This window comes from Centroberyx affinis, unplaced genomic scaffold (assembly GCF_046629955.1).
Source record: "Centroberyx affinis isolate AG114_WGS23_722 - 3 ecotype Tasmania unplaced genomic scaffold, CSIRO-AGI_Caff_v1 ptg002355l_1, whole genome shotgun sequence".
NCBI classification, from domain to species: Eukaryota; Metazoa; Chordata; class Actinopteri; order Beryciformes; family Berycidae; genus Centroberyx; species Centroberyx affinis.
The window spans coordinates 1-17,500 of record NW_027280615.1 but is presented as its reverse complement, the minus strand read 5'-3'; the positions used below and the strand labels follow the sequence as shown (position 1 = coordinate 17,500).

Below are 17,500 nucleotides of genomic sequence, written 5' to 3'. Positions count from 1 at the left end.
GTTATAGTTTATTAGAATTTACTGTTACCTGGTGTTGGTTAATTTAAATATTCATTGTTGAAAGTTACCAAATTAAAGTGCTAAAAATGGCAATGGCGATCCCTGACTGATTTCATCTGTATTGATATAGATTATATCGCCTTTTCAAATATAGCTCTTTATCATGATGCACTAAATGCTATGGGCCCTATTTAAACGATCCATGGCACATGGTCTAAAGCTCATGGGTAAGTACATTCAGGGCGTGTCCAAATCCAAACTGCTAGTTAAACGTGTTAACATGTGGGCGCAAAGTAAGGCACAAGGCACAAAGGGGTTAGACTGAGTCCCTTAATTAATCATAGGCGTGATTTGGGCGTAACATGAACTCAACCAATCAGAGTGTCGTCTCCCGTTCCCTTTAAGAGCCAGGTGGCTTGCACCTTGGCGCGTTGCTATTTAAATGGCGGATTCTGCAAGTTGGAGAAAGGAACGGTTTTCTGCTGAGGAAACGGATTCTCTCTCTCTCTCTTTCTCTCTGTCTTTCTCTCTCCCTCTCTCTGTTTGTGATGTCTGAGGCCGCCGATAGCAGTATTGGTAGAGTTAATACATAGCGACCCAGTCGTAGTTTTACTCATTTACATAAAACATTGCAGTGTAAAATAAAAAGTCAAGAGACGTATAGTCTTTGCAATTAAATGTATATTTATTCATGTACTTTTCACGAATGAATTGTTTGTCACCTGTTTTCTGTGCTGCACTGGACGATCCTGTTTTAGACCCGGGAAACCCGCGGCGGAGCGTTCCACTTCCTTTTCTGGAGCAGGTTTCCGGGGGATCGGACTAAGTGTGGTAAAGTGGCAGGGGTGTTTAATTGTGGGTTTCTTGAAAAGTTATGGAGTGGATCAATTGTTTTTGGAAATGTCTAATGACCTGTATTATTGTTGAATATAAGGTTGTGGGGTAATATGATCAGGTGAATAATGCTATGAGGTAATTGATTATCATATACTGATTGATGTCTCTTAGTAGGAGCCAGCTGATATATAAAGGTGGAGGCTGGAGCTCCGTGGAGAAAGGATAGCAGACCTTGCTGGCAGAGGCAGGCCAGTACTCTGTCATCTGCGGAGGGACCTTATCTAAAGGGGCATTGCCTTATAGTGCAGATTTGGATTATAAGTATATCTTTTTTTTGCCTTGTATATTTTTTTTTCTTGTTTATTTTTATTTAAGTTGTATTTTTTTCCTTTTTTCTTCAATTGGCCAATTTTGTCTGCACTGTATATAAGCTGCATGGGACCACACTGCTGTAAATAAAACACCTGGACTGATGAACAGAACCATCTCTTTTGTTTATTATGTGCTTTTCACATATTTACTGTGTTGTTTTTCTTGGTTGTCAGTTGCGTATTTAGCAATTGGCAAAGTGTGATGATGGTTAACGGGACATGCATGTTGCGCCTTTGGCATTGCGTAATGGTGAAAGCATATGGCTATTTGGCAACAAAATAGTAAAGTGCAAATTCTCATAGTAGATGATCCTATTTTTCTATTTTGCATGGTAACGTTGTGTGTGTGTGTGTGTGTGTGTGTGTGTGTGTGTGTGTGTGTGAGTGAGAGAGACCTTTTAATTAGCAGGAAAACACTGCACCAGGTTTTTGTTGGTCAATGGCGCAATCGCTTTCCTCTGCCTCAAGATAGCAATGTGCCTGACCACACCTCATTTTAAGACCAACACACCCATGGGTGCACAGATGGGCGCAAGTACATTTGCTATTTAAACAACGTGGGCGCTGGGCGTGAAAATGACAACTGCGTCGGTCGGAAACTAGCAATCACACTGGGGTGTAAGATGGGGCCCTGGTCTGGGTCAAAAAGTCCAGGGCCATTTTCTTGTCCCAGTCCGTCCCTGATCAGACACCAGTAAAAAAAACGGAATCTCTATATCGATATTTAGACACTTGGGAGACTATTTATCCATTCCTGACCAGAAGGATGTTGGGAAACCAATGCGTTTTGCAAGGTTTAGAGGGGAGTTTAGTTTTGGTCACGGTGGGGAAAAAAGATGTCAGCCAGCATGCTAGTTGGTAGATCTCTGGAACCGAGAAAAGAGAAAAGAAATCCCTTTCATAATGTAAAAATGATGGTTGGGTGGGGGTCCCGGAAAATCTCCCTTATTTTCAAAGCCCAATAATGACAGGTATGGCTTATAACGTCTGCTGCACATTCCTCACCTGTTACTCATCTTCCGCCCCTACATGAAGAGAAAAGCCCCTCAGACAAAAAGCCACATCTGCTAAAATAACCCATAAAAACAGTTTTTTTTCCCCCCCAGGAATGAAAAGAAAAGAATGTATATTTTCCTCACCCTTCAAAATCAAACGGCACTCATTACTTTTTGCGCATGACTACAGTTTAGATTTCATATCAGCAAAAATTATGCCCATAAATGCAAGAGGCCCTTTTGTAGGAATACATATTTCCTCCGTTTCTATACATTTATGTTTTATGTTTGTCACTTTTGCGCCGTTTGTGTTTAAATGTTTGCTGCCTCTTGGCCAGGTCTCTCTTTGAAAAGAGAAACTGATTCTCAGTGGGACTTCCGGGTACAATAAAAGTTAAATAAATACATGTATGAGCAAAGGTGTTTAATAAAAACATTGTTAAAATCTGATTTTGTTTGAGTGGTTAAATTTAAAGTTATTTCATGTTCAAAAATCTGCCATTTTTGTCCAGGTGGTTTCTGAAAACAAAATCCTGAAATCCTTCCAATCTGCCAATCTAATTTAAATTAGAGGAGCTGGTATTGTCAGCCAATCAGAGCCCAGTACTGTGACTGTTCTGCCTGTGAGGACTTAGTCTTCTTCTTCAATTGAACTTCCTGAGCCATCGTATATCGTGTGAAACCTTTGCTTTAGTTTGTTTACAAGTAGAAATGTAATGGAAGTAAGGAATTATCCTTTAAGTCTGGACCAATCAGCTCTTGAGGAGACTGGGAACAGATGCAAACTTCACTTTTAGCTACTGGAGTTAAAGCAGGTAGTCTGTCTTGAGTCTGTAGCTCAGCAGGTAGAGCAAGGCACTGACTGCAGGGTTTGGGGTTCAGTTCCCTCTGAGGCTACCTATGCTATCAATGCATACAGTGAAGTTATCATGTAATGGCAAATCTTTTATCGTTTTCTTTCCTGACAGTAGCTGCGTTTACATGGAGCCTTTTAATCAGAACAGCAGCCCAATCAGAATAAAAATGCCTCATATAAACGCCTCAATCAGAATAAACCGCCCGATCCGAATGAAATTTCATTCCGTTTGAGAGGCTGTTTAACTCTTTCATAATCCGGTCGATAGATAGAATTTCATCATGTAAACACTCTTTCCGATCACTTTCTTTATCTCGCCTCTTTCTGCACACGCTCACGTATTTAACGTAAGTAACGTCAATTACGTTTCCCCTTTTTTTTCCAGGAGGATTGGAATGGAAGTGCTTGTTATGAACCCCGGGGCGCTCGGGCTTGATGTGGGCGGTGCAGCCCGTTTTTATATCAAGTCCTGACTCCGCCTCTCCGGGCCAGTTTCGGTTTACAGCGGTGAAAATTACAAATGGACCCAATCATTGCGGGGGCAAAACAAAACTTACGGAGTCGTATGTTTTGATAAACCTGTTGCTTCATAAGAAAGAGCAGCAGTAAAGAAATAACTGACACAGGTCCATCTTTTAAAAACTTAAGCCCGTGTTAGAGAGCTGATTTGGTGTTTTGCGCATGTCAGAAACTTTTATTCTGATTACAAACTGTGGAGCAAACACACATCTTAAAGGGGGGGTATCCTAGGATGTGGCAATTTTTAGTATTTATGGTGATTTTGGTACTTGGAGGTGTGAAGTAATCACAGTAAAAAAATTGAATCAAATTACTATGCCATTTCCCCACAGTCACCAACAATAAAACACGCCCTCTTGTACAGGCCAGTCAGATTTTGCTCCAGTGTCTATGTAGATACTGGACTGTCTGAAATAGACCAATCAGCACTAAGAGGAGGGCAGCCTTCCAGAATGGCCAGCCAATCAGAGCAGTAGCTCATTAGCATAGAAGCTGCTTATGTAAAACTACCTATTTTCTTGTTGGTGGGAAACAAACACTGGGAAGTGAATAGCTAAATGTAGCTAAATGATTTTTACTGAAAAAAACATAACAGATGTATTTTATAGACACCAGGTAATTATATAAAATTGCTGAAAAAGCAAATGATACCCCTCTTTTAATGCGATCGTTATATTTAGTGCTCATGTAAACACTTGCGTGGCAATCTTCCATCGGAATTATTTCATTCAGAATGAAAAAAAAAATGTCTCATGTAACTACAGCTACTGATCCGCGGCTGCAGGCAGTAACCTCTGTATCACACTGCCTGTATCACACTGCCTGTGTCACACTGCCTGTGTCACACTGCCTGTATCACACTGCCTGTATCACACTGCCTGTGTCCTGCAGCGATCCACTCTGAACTGCAATGTACTGTAACCACAGGCATGTCGGGCCCCACCTGTCACTTACCTATAATCCCTGTTCCTTTCTTATCTGATGCTAAATTCACAAGAAGCTGGGGGGCAGAGGAGGAGGAGGAGGGGGTGGGGGGGGAAGGGATCTGATGTCAAGACACATTTCACTTCGGCAGAGCTGTCATTATCTGCTTAGTGTCTGGGGCCCCTATCCTCAAGCTTCAGGGTGTCCCATTTCACATATCTCCATTATGTGTCATATGATTGTACTTGTATTTTAACTGATTTGTGAATAAACTGAACTGTTATTATCACTGCTTCAACCTTCATTATACAACTGAGTCTTAACTGTGTATTCCTGCATGTACAGTATGTTTGTGATCACTAGGAAAATGCACAATAAAAAAAGGTCCCATTGCTTATCTTATGACTGCAGGTATGGAAGTACAGTGCATGGAATAGTTTTAGTGCGATTGTTTTTCATGTCTACTCAGGATAACAATAATAATCTTTAATAATCAAATATAATACAGCTTATAGAGTGTTTCCTGGATGGATTTGAAGTGTCAGTTCACACACTCATACGTACAAACGGCACCAATTGAAATGTTGGAAACGTTTTGAGTCAAATCTTTCTGTATTTATTTAGGTACCGTATGTGTTTTGTAGGTAATTTGTTTGTGTTTGTGTCGTAAAATCTAAAGTCGTCCCCTCGTCCGTTTTTACAGGCAGTTTCAGTTTATCTCAGTTCACACATCACACTCAAACTGACTGACAACAAATCCCTAAACAACAGTTTGACTCTTCTTTTGTTGTGGTCGCCAACCCCCAATTTACTGTCGCCAAACTGGGGCAACTGGTCAAACTGGGCGTCTCATGTGTAAATGACCTCAGAGATTCAGTGTGCAAAATACATCCAACTCCATAGTACAGTGGCCCAGAGAGCTCAACACACTGCAACTTAAGAAAACACAAGCAAAGAAAACATCTTCATCAATTTGACAACACATGCGCTGCAAATACACACAACACAACCAAATACACACAACACAACCAAATACACACAACACAACCAAATACACACAACACAACCAAACACACACAACACAACCAAATACACACAACACAACCAAATACACACAACACAACCAAATACACACAACACAACCAAACACACACAACACAACCAAACACACACAACACAACCAAACACACACAACACAACCAAATACACACAACACAACCAAATAGACAAACGTGCTGCAAGTAGCACAGACGACAACAGATCTGTTTCCAGGGGACACAAAAAAGTGATGCACCCGGCTGGGACACGCTTGTTGTTCAATGCTTTGTGACTTTTGAAGTTACTGAAGTCGGATACTCGTCAGTGGTGTTGGAAAATGAGCTAAAATGTGAGTTTTTTTTGGTTTATTTTAACATCGTGATCGCATGATTCAGATATTATTGCAGATATCTGCTGTTAACCTAGCCTTAGTCTCACTAGTTGTGTGTATTTGCAGCACGTGTTGTCAAATTGATGAAGATGTTTTCTTAATTTGCTTGTATTTTGTCTAATTGCATGTATTTTCTTAAGTTGCAGTGCGTTGAGCTCTCTCGGCCACCGTACCATAGAGATGAACAGGAGCAAACACTGTTACTGTAAACCCACTCACTATTTTCTACAAAGCAAAACCGGAAAAACAAGATTTAGCGTTGCGCCTGTATGGTAAGTCTAGTGGGACAGATCTGGAGAGTCTGATAAAACCAAAGCCTGTCCAGACAGGATTAGCATTGCAGGACACAGTAAAGTAGTTTAGCACACTGCACATCATTAATGGACAATGTGCATGTACACATTACAACAAGTCCTCCAAACCATACGGCCACATCGGTCGTTTGTTCCTACCCTCTAATACGTTTCCTAAATCAGCCCCTACCGGCGGCAGGAGATGGCAACGTGATCTCACAAAAATACGTGAAATGAACACGACCTCGATGAATTTGAAAACGTTCCTCTGCCACAAATTGATTTACATCCCAAAGGTTGGTTAATGGTTCAATTTGGTTAGGGTTAGGGTTATGGTAAAGTTTAGGCAATTAAAACAACTTGGTTAGGAAAATGGTTTGGTCATTGTTTAATTAAAAAAAATTAAAATGTGACTCACGGTTGTATGTCCTTTGGAAACACTGGGAATCGAACCCCGGGCCGACATTGAAGGCAAACGTATCGCCCATCCACCATCCCCGACCACAACACCCTGACTTTCCACTGTGATATTTCAATGTTGACAGAGAAACTTGACGTCATGTGACGTGGACGCAGACCAACGCAGCACATTGTCGTTATTATTTACACGACCACTAGAGGTCACTTGACTTTAAAACGTAACTACAGGTCGTAATGAGCTGCTTGCACAAACGACCTATGGGCTCGTTTTTTGGGGGAGGACAGTCTCACACATTACTGAGAGGCGTATCGTTCCCGTCAGAATACATCTACCGTGCAAAGTATTCGTATTTATAAATTACAGGCATTAATACAGACAGTATGAGAATTGGCATAACAACAAATAAAGCACAATAATATGATTTGTGTGTGTGTGTGTGTGTGTGTGTGTGTGTGTGTGTGTGTGTGTGTGTGTGTGATAATTCAAATTTCAACTCAAATTTGAATAAAAATTTGAGTCTAGACATAATTCAGATTTCAACTCAAATTTGAATTCAAATTTGAGTCTAGACATAATTCAAATTTCAACTCAAATTTGAATTCAAATTTGAATTATGTCTCACACACACAACCACACACACACACAATCAGATTATTGCGCTTTATTGGTTGTTGTGCCAATTCTTGTGGTAATTGTGGTCTAGAAACCAAACTCCCTGAGGCCTGTGGGACTGTGGGAATCCTGTGAGTACTGGACTGGACTGGACAACTAAAACTATACAAGACTGAGCTGAGCTGAATTTAATTAAACTAAACTATAGTGAACTGAATTGAACTGTACTGTACTGTATTACACGGTACGGTACTGTACTGTACGGTCTCTTCTACATAATCACTGGATTTTCCATTGAAATCCCACATTACAGACAGAACAAAATAGTGTGCACAGTATGTTACTTTTTGTTGTTTTACTGTCAGTAAACAGCTGTAAGTGATGAAAAGTGCTGCATGAAACCTCCTAACCCAGTTTTGGTGGTTTTCATTGATTCTCAGACTCTTGGGTTTTTGAAACTCTCTCAGGCAGCAGTTAGATAAAGTCTGAAGTCCTGATGTTCAGTCTGAACACAAGACGCTTTCTTGATGTTTCAGAGGGAAGAAGAAAAGTTTCCTGTTGTTGTGATTATCTTGTTTTTTCTGTCTGTCCTGTTATGTAACAGTAAAGACCACACACACACACACACACACACACACACACACACACACACAAAGACCCCATGGCATTATGATCACAATGAAACAATTAAACTGACACACATGCAAAAAAACACTGCACCACATCACACACACACACACACACAGTTGAACACACACACACACACACACACACAAACAGACACACACATATTCCCTTTAACTTGCGCAATTAAACACATTATACACATAACACAAGCAGATACACCCACTGCATTTCTCTCTCTCTCTCTGGAAGCTGGAAAATATGGGTTTAGGAAGAGGGTGAATAGTTCTCTCTCTCTCTCTCCCTCTCTCCCTCTCTCCCTCTCTCCCTCTCTCTCTCTCTCTCTCTCTCTCTCTCTCTCACACACACACACACACACACACAAACGGCAATAAAATGCAGCTGAACCTCAGCCAGTGTGTGTGTGTTATGGCAGTTTCCCAACTAGTTTGTATCTTCTGTTTAGCCAGTCGAACAGTAGATACTGCCGCTGATAAGAGACACAACACACACACACACACACACACACACACACACACACACACACACACACAGCAGACACTTGGCTTTCGTAGGAAATTACACATAATTACGCGGTTTTAATGAGTGGGATCCAGTCAGTCCTGCCCTGACAGGAGTTTTACATGCTATTAAACCAGACTGCTGTGCAGCTTCTTCCCACTGCTGACAGATCTGAGAGGTTTTTTGTTTTGGTTTGTGTCGTCTCTTATTGGAAAATGTATTTTGCAAGATGCTGCAGATCATCAGTCTGGTCTCACAAAATTTTAGGAAATGAGCATGATGTCAGGGTGTGGAGGTCGGAGGGTCGGGGGTCGGATGGTTCAACTCCCAACTCATGACAACAAGGTTTCATTTACTGAACCGTGAGCAAAACCCGAAGCTAACCTGAAGCTAACTGTTTCAGCTGCTAACCTGGAAGCGTTAGCTAACCTTTTCATGAGACCATCAGGTGGAAATGTCCAGTCCAGTTCCTGCTGTTGGACCAGAATCCAACCTGATCTGAACTGGATTCCCGTCAGAAACGTGGAAGCCGAGTTTCGAGAGTTGATGCTCATTTCGTGTCATTTTGTGAGTCTGTCGGTCAGAAAAGAGGAACTGATCTGTGAAATCGGCTGCTGTGGCGTTTGGTTGAAAGGAAAAACTCTCTGGCACATGATTAAAAACCTTTGCTAGAGATCCATTTCAGGGGGGAAATTATCACCTGATCAAACAATGGTCAGTTCCTCTGAAATCTGTTGGATCCAGTCTGTAAAGGTCTCATTTAGTCAACCAAGAACTTGACTACCATCCTTTAAAAAGCTTCACCATTTACATTAATTCTGTGCTGTTGGTCATTCTGTAAGACTAGCTGTCAGTTTGTTTAACACTAGAAAGGTGGAGCCTCTGTCAGTTTTACAGGTGAAAAGTCTCAGCTCCAAAAATGTCCCTTCATGATATTAATTTAACGCATTTTCTGTACAAAGCAGTGTTATTAGATTTTTCAGAAAACACACAAAGAAATAGTTATAATTCTATTTTCCCCTTCAGCTCTCGGCTTGTTGGCCTTCCTGTTATTAAATAGTGAATTTCTCATTTTGGAACCAAACTCTACGTATCTAGAACTCTAATATCGAGGATTTGGTGTGAAAGGGGTGTAAATAACATCTTAGCTTAAAATCTGTATAATACATCACTGAAAGTTTTTATTGAGCTCTATCTGATAGTAGAACACATCTGTAACCATAAACAAAATTAAAAGGGGAAAATCCATGAGACTTGACTTAACTTTGACTTACTTAACTTTATACACCATCGATTTTCTTATCCTTCATTTCTGTGAGAGGATGAACGGTTCCTGTGTTGTGTTTTGAATAAAAAAAAACACACAGATGCATGCAGGAAAATATCACTTTCGCCCAATTCACTCTAGACCCTCGATATCTGAAACACATTTATATTTAGAGGTTTGGTGCCAAAGGGGTCTAAGTGACAATTTGGCCGTAAATTAGTATTATACATATCATTGGAAAGCTGTTATTGAGCTCTATCTGACGGTGAAAACAACACATTTGTAATCATAAACAAAATTAAAATAAAGGGGGGAAATCCAAAAGGCGCAAGTGAAAGACCCTACATTCAATTTGGTGCAAAAAAGGGCAGAACTACACTTTTTTTCTGAATCTTAATCTCTGTAAAAGTATAAAAGGTTTCTATTACGTTTTGAATAAAAAACATAATAGGATTTTTAATAGGATTTAAAAAAAAAAAAATACCAATCATAGTCAAATACTTTAGAAGTTACAGGTGCTGAACGCCGAGCCTCTGTCTGCCTGTCGGTCTCCGATGATGAAACTGTCTGACAACACAAATATTCAAACAAAGAACTTAAGACACTGGGATCAAGTTTCACTCTTATTTTACCGCTTTGCTCATTCTCGACTTCAGCTTCTCCCCTGCGCTGGAGATCTGGAAGTATCTGAGATGGACGAACGCGTTGTTTTTTGTTTTTTTTTTACGTGTCGGAAAAACAAATATTTGAAGCGTCCCATTCAGAAGCAGAACAGGATGTTTGGGTCATGAAGGCCGGCTGCCGCTCACCTGGAGGAGGTCCTAGGTGTGAGGAGGAGACGGCCCGCTGCCCGCTGAGACGAGGTGAGCTGCTGTGAGTCCACTTTATTTCCACAAACGATCAAATAAATGGAAAACAAGAGTGAAGGAAAGCCTCGGTGCTTCACAATAAAAGCCCCTGGGTCTGCGGGCAGCAGCGGGGGCTCGGCTTTCTTAACAGGCTGACCGCAGACCGTGGGATTGGTTGAAAGCCAGCCAATAGGAAAGCTGGAAAGGCCCCTGGGTGAAAAAAAAAGAAAAAAAACAAAACATCAACATCCCGCCTTCCAAATGTTTTCCTGCTGTGAGAGAGGGGGAGAGAGAGAGAGAGAGAGAGAGAGAGAGAGAGAGAGAGAGAGGTGGGTGTGTCTGTGAGTGTGTGAGGGGAAAGATGTGTGAGACAGAGATGGTGTCTGTGTGTGTGTGTGTGAGAGAAAGAGAGAGAGAGAGAGAGAGAGAGAGTGTGTGGGCGACAGGTGTGTGTCTGTGTATGAGAATGAAAAGAATGCATGAAACAGAGATACAGCATGTGTGAAAAGAAATGTGTGTGTGTGTGTGTGTGTGTGTGTGTGTGTGTGTGTGTGTGTGAGTGTGAGTGAAAGAAGAGAGAGAGAGAGAGAGAGAGAGAGAGAGAGTATGTTTGTCCGGTCTTGGTTGTTCAGCAGCTACTCCGCTGAAACCAGATAATGTGATAGCCGCATTACCCACAATGCAAAGCCCCGACTCGCCTCCTGTCATTCAGGTGAGTACGGAGAAGCGGAGTCTTGCTCTTCACTGGACTGAGCAGTATACTCTTTGATCAGAGATTGATCTGATTGATTTGGCTGGCGAAGGCCTCAGTACCGAAGCTCAGTAACTCTTCGGTAAAATGTAAAGTGTGAACAGTGTGTGGGAGTCCGGTCACATGTTCACACTCCTGATCCAGGTGTGAAGAACCCAGTGCCTGAAGCCAAACTCCCCCAGCAACTTCCTGGTAGACTGACTCGTCGGTCAACTTTGCCTTTGCACTCTTAAAAAAGACGTCATGTCATTTTGAAGGTGTGTGTGTGTGTGTGTGTGTGTGTGTGTGTGTGTGTGTGTGTGTGTGTGTGTGTCTTCAGGTGTTAATAACAGCATCTGTTGTCATTTACAGCTGTTGTGTTGAAAAGTAACACAAATGTGCGCCGTCCCAATGAAGACACACAGATGAGTAAAGTAAGTAAAGTTTATGTATACGCCGTCTTTCACAGAGCAAAGTCACCAAGTGCTTCAAATAAAATAAGTAAAAAAGTTAAAATAAGACCAGAAAACAGTAAAAAAAAAAACTATGAAACATTAAAACAAAAGACATAAAAACACACAGAGGCTAAACGGAGGTCAGTCTGAACAGATGAGTCTTAAGCTGCTTTTTGAAAGTGTCAACAGTCTGCAGATATAAAAAAAAAAAAGAAAATGCAGATCTTAAGTCCAATGAAGAGCTTTCCACAGTTTAGGAGCCTCAGTTTCAAAGACTCACCTTTAGTTTTGACCTGCTTGTAATAGATGTATAAAAATGACTCATCCAAATGCACATGTCCCTGGTGGATGGCTCTTCATGCTAACACTTTAGCATCCACTATGTGACAGTAGACTGCTAGTATTATCCAAAGTAAAACTGGCATTTTAGTAATGAAAGGTTGTTAGCAGTTTATCTACTGTCACTCAGCACAGTGTAGCTAAAGTGTTAGCATGGAGCTACTATCACTCCATAGACTGTAAAAACAGATGGAGTAGTGAGTGTGACGTCACCCACAGATCGCCTGCTGAAGGCCGTTCTGAAGTCTAAATCAGCGATCTGTCAATCACTAGGAAAACAACCCCATTTTATAACAGTTATATCCCGCTAATGACACAATTATTTTGAAATTAGATTGAAATTAAATTGAAATTAAATTGAAATTAGCTACTGAGGACAAACCTCTTGTCAAAAAAATGTGACTTTATGTTTTGGTATGTTGGTTGTTGTAGATCTCTAATGGGTTGTTTCTGTCTCTAAAGACTCTCTCTCTTCTTCAGGTTCTTCCCAAAAACCAAAGATTTGGCATCTTGTATGAAACAGCTTCAGTTTAAACTTCCCACTCTGACAGTTAGGCCGACTCGTTGCCATAACAACAAAGTTCTTAACTCAAGATTAGCCGGGGGGGAAGGTGGCTAACATTCCTACCTCAAAATAAGTCAGTCATAATATTTAAGTAACAGACGGTCTTAATTAGACTAGTCCAACCTGAGAATCTAAGACCAGTCTAAGGCTTAGACTAGTCTTAAACTAGCTTTATGCAACTGGCCCCAGAGTCTGATGACCTCAGATATAAGAGACGTGGTTCCTTGGATTCTGTCTTGGTGAATTAATTGATTAATTTATTCTAAAACGTTATTTCAGTTTTGGGGGGAAAAATAATTTACTGAAATGAATTGAATATCATAAGTAGACTAAACTCTGCAGGAGTCCGTGCCACATTTTAACATGGAATGGTCTTTGGAATGGTTTATACTCACAAATAAGTGAACTTTTAGGGGTTTTTTTGTCTCTCTTACATTTCACCTGCACAAATCGGTCTTTGCATGTTTTCTTTCTGTGCTTTTATCATCAGTCTGTGTCATCTTTTCAATCTCTGCTTAAACCCTCTTTTCTAGAAAAACTTTTTTTTTTATAATTGTTTTATTTCACTCTCCTGTTGTGGTTTTTTTTACCTCTGTCGGCTCTGCTTTTTTTCTGCTTTGTTCAAATTCCTGAATTTCATCAAGGGGATCGATAAAGTGCTATCTTATCTTATCTTATCTTATCTAATCTAATCTTATCTTAAATCGTTTTTAGCCTTCTTTTTATATTTTTCTTTCCTGTCCTTTTGCCTGATTTTATTTCCAACCCTTATTACCTATGTTGTAATTCGTTGTTATTTTGCATCTGTTTTACCATCCTGCAAATAAACAAAAAAAAAAAGAAATGGGAATAACAATGTAAGCAAATTAGATTTTAGGTGGATTTTCCGTTTAAGCCGACATGACAGAACGTGTCATGTTTTCTCAGCTCTCCTCCTAGGAATGGCATGTTGACATAATGACGTGATGCCAAGAGCAGACAGACAAATATTTTGTCAACTGTATTTATCTGCTGCTGCCGGCGGCCAACAGCAGCCTCAGACTTGGAAGAATATTTCAAATCAATAATCTGTGTCTTACTGTGACATGATGGATGTTCACAGTCCAACCGTCACTTTGACCTCAGTGCAAATAAATCTTTGTCTTCCTGTGTAATCTGGATTATTCTGACAGAACGTGGTTTTGAGGCGCATGTAGCTTTCTGTGTTTTAAAAAAAAATTCTCATTCAACTAAACTATGAGTAATCTTTAAAGACATCCAAACGATCTTTGTCTTTGTTTCTGAAATTTTTTTTTTTTTTTTTTTTTATTTATTTATTTATTTATTTATTTTTTTCTGGTCAATTTTACACAATATCAACTAATACAGTTATGAAAGTGATTTAAATAATACTACATCAAGAATAAAACAAAATGTTAATGTTGCAGATCACTGATAAGGTTGAACTCCCTCAACCAACACTGACTTTTGCATTTCATTTTAATTATTTACTGAGAAAGTGTACTAGTTTGGTTTATTTCACCTCTCTAATGTCTCCATAATTCAACTCTAAGCATTGTTCCTCGCAGCTTTAGGGCTTCCTGCGTTTCTTCCGGGTCTGGTTCCTTCCGGGTCTGGTTCCTTCCGGGTCTGGTTCCTTCCGGGTCTGGTTTCTTCCGGGTCTGGTTCCTTGCTCATGGCTGCATTCGTTTCCACCTAAACTGCGTTCTACTGGATGTTGTCTTCCCTTGGATCGACGGGGGAATCCCAAAAAAATGGCAGGATGAAAAATGACAGACAAACAAACGAAGTGCAATTCGGTTCCGACTTCTGTTAAAGGGAGCATTTTATTCTGCCTCGCTCCCTCGTTTTTCCTCCCTTCCACAAAATGGTAGTAGTAGTAGTAGTAGTAGCTTTTATTAGTGCTTCCCAGTCATTTACAGACTGAAATTACACCGGCACCTGTGACCTCTGTAAGAAATAAAATAGAACACTGTGCCCTGAATCCTGATCACATGAAGAAGTCATATAGCTGTCATGAGTGCATTTATGACTGTGCTAGGCACCAGAGGGTCTGGAAGATTTTTGATGCTAGACTCTCGTACCTAGAGATGCTTATACTTTCCAGATGTGTTTTGGCACCATGTCAGATTTATGTTGTTGTTTACTCAGGTCTGTATAAGTGGACCGTCTCCACTCCTTTCTTTGTAATTTCTTTGTTATATGTTTATCTGTAACACTGAACTGAACCATGCATGTTTTGAATAAAGAATCCGCGGAAGACTCCTGAACCTTTGCTCATTCATTTTGACCCACAAGGGTGAGACTCATTTTTCCCCTACACCTCTGAAACATGTCGCCTAAACTCATGTAGTGACCACATCAATATAATTAAAATAAAATGTTTAAAGTTAAAAGTAGAAGATAAAGGCAGGTAAGGGTATAAGTCATTCGTTGACTGAGCTTTCTGACTGTCTCTGTGTCTGTCTCTCTGTCTCTCTGTCTGTCTGTCTCTGTGTCTGTCTGTCTGTCTCTGTGTCTCTGTGTCTGTCTCTCTGTCTGTCTGTCTGTCTGTCTCTCTGTCTCTGTGTCTGTCTCTCTGTCTCTCTGTCTGTCTGTCTGTCTCTGTGTCTGTCTCTCTGTCTGTCTGTCGGTCTCTCTGTCTGTCTCTCTGTCTCTCTGTCTGTCTGTCTGTCTCTGTGTCTGTCTCTCTGTCTGTCTGTCTGTCTGTCTGTCTGTCTCTCTGTCTGTCTCTCTGTCTCTCTGTCTGTCTGTCTGTCTCTCTGTCCCCATGCCTTTGCGATGCCTGGCTACATGAGGGCGCCAAAGACTCAGATTTTTCAAAGCGAGTCTTGAAGCCTTTCTTTACATAGCCCTCTTCTCTGTCAGTTGCGTCATTACCAGTGCTTTACCTCATTTTTCTTTACATATGTTTGATGTAAAAAAATACACAACAAGAGGGAAAACAAAAGGCACTGATACAAATAAAGTAAAAAAAAGAAAATACAAAGGTTCATACAATTAAACAGCTCAGCACATCATCATCAGCACATTATCTACAGAACACGTGTCGTCAGAAAAAAAAAGGGCAAACAACATTATCAAAGACCCAGCGGGTGATTTCACTGTTTACCACACGTTCAACCAGAGAGGAGGAGCTAATCAGTGAAATCACCTGCTGTTGTCTTTGGTTGGAACGAAAACCTGCACACACTCTGCCCTCTCCATGGCACACGGTTGAATATCCCTGCTCTGTTGTTGAAACTGTAAAGCATGTTGCAGTTCTGGCCACACCCCATGATGTCCAAGCAGGTGTTTGGCATCATCTGTCAAAGGCAAAATACTTTATTTGACGTCACTGACTGGGGTGTGGCCAGAAGTGCAACATGCTTTAAAGTTTCAACCCATAGAGAGCAGTGTAGCAGCAATTTTCTACCCCTTGTCATTTAGTATTGTTTTACTCTTTAATGGACAGAACTATATATAAAGTTCTATAAAGTGGTTAGTACTTTCAATAATAGACTGCAGTATCACAATACTTCTCCCTTTAGTTATTTTCTCCACAACAAAACTATAATGGAGTTTTGGCTCAGTAGGTAAAGCATGTTCATGTAATGTGGAAAAGTGTGGGTTAAAATCCAGGCTCGTCTTCTCCGAGGTAAACTGATGAAAACAAGGGTCATACGCTACAGGGCCAAAAGTATATGGACGCCTGCTCGTCGAACATCTCATTCCAACATCATGGACATTAATATGGAATTGGTCCCCCTTTGCTGCTATAACAGCTTCCACTCCTCTGGGAAGCTTTCAACTAGATTTTGGAACATTGCTGCAGGGATTTGCTTCCATTCAGCCACAAGAGCATTAGTGATGTTGGGCAATCAGGCCCGGCTCGCAGTCTATGTTCCAGTTCATCCCAAAGGTGTTGGATGTTGAGGTCAGGCTCTGTGCAGCCAGTAAAGTTCTTCCACACCGATCTAACAAACCATTTCTGTGTGGACCTCTCTTTGAGCACAGGGGAGGAAAGGGTCTTCTCCAAACTGTTGCCACAAAGTTGGAAGCACACAATCATCTAGAATGTCATTGTATGCTGTAGCGTTGATTTCCCTTCAATGGAATTAAGGAGCCGAGCCCGAACCATGAAAAAAAAAGGTAGCGTTCCGGCATCCGCCAAACCCAGATTCATCTGTCAGACTGCCAGTTGGTGAAGCGTGATTCATCGTTCCAGAGGACGCGTTTCCACGACTCCAGAGTCCAATGGCGGCGAACTTTACACCACTCCGGCCAAAGCTTGGCATTGCCCGTGGTGATCTTAGGCTTGTGTACGGCCGCTCGGCCATGGAAACCCATTTCAGGAAGCTCCTGATGAACAGTTCTTGTGCTGACGTTGCTTCCAGAAGCAGTTTGGGACTCGGTAGTGATTTGTGTTGCAGCCGAGGACAGAGGATTTGTTCGCTCTATGTGCTTCAGCACTCGGCGGTCTGTTCTGTGAGCTGTGTGACCGACCGCTTCAGCCTGAGCAGTCGTGGCTCCTAGACTTTTCCACTTCACAATAATAGCACTTACAGTTGACTGGGGCAACTTTAGCAGGGCAGAAATTTCTATTCATATTCATTTTCATTTGGAACACAAGTTCTTACAACTTGCATTCAGCATTTATTACTTTTCACTGTCCCTCACCCTTCCACAGAATTTAGGAAGATGGCTTTTAGTTATTATGCACCATGGTCCTGCAAATCTGGATCACTTCGTCCCTCTGGGTCATTTTAAAAGTCTACTGCATTCCTTAAAAACTGAGAATTGTGGCCGGTTTACTTGAGAATGTACACTGTGCAACTTGTTGAATTGTAGTTTTGTATTGTTTTTTTATATTGTAATATCTGCTTGTTGCTCTCTTGGCCAGGTGAGTCAATG

The 17,500-nt window shown here is 41.0% G+C and overlaps 1 protein-coding gene across 1 annotated transcript in view; it reads right to left on the bottom strand.

Annotated features, from left to right (window-relative positions):
• dnase1l4.1 (deoxyribonuclease 1 like 4, tandem duplicate 1) overlaps positions 1-10,616 on the bottom strand; it is a 21,100-nt gene extending 10,484 nt beyond the window's left edge. Inside the window, exon 1 of the mRNA XM_071533296.1 lies at positions 10,480-10,616. The gene's annotated coding sequence lies outside the window, so the exon portion shown is untranslated. The remainder of the gene's footprint in view (positions 1-10,479) is intronic.
• Positions 10,617-17,500: the final 6,884 nt, after the last annotated feature.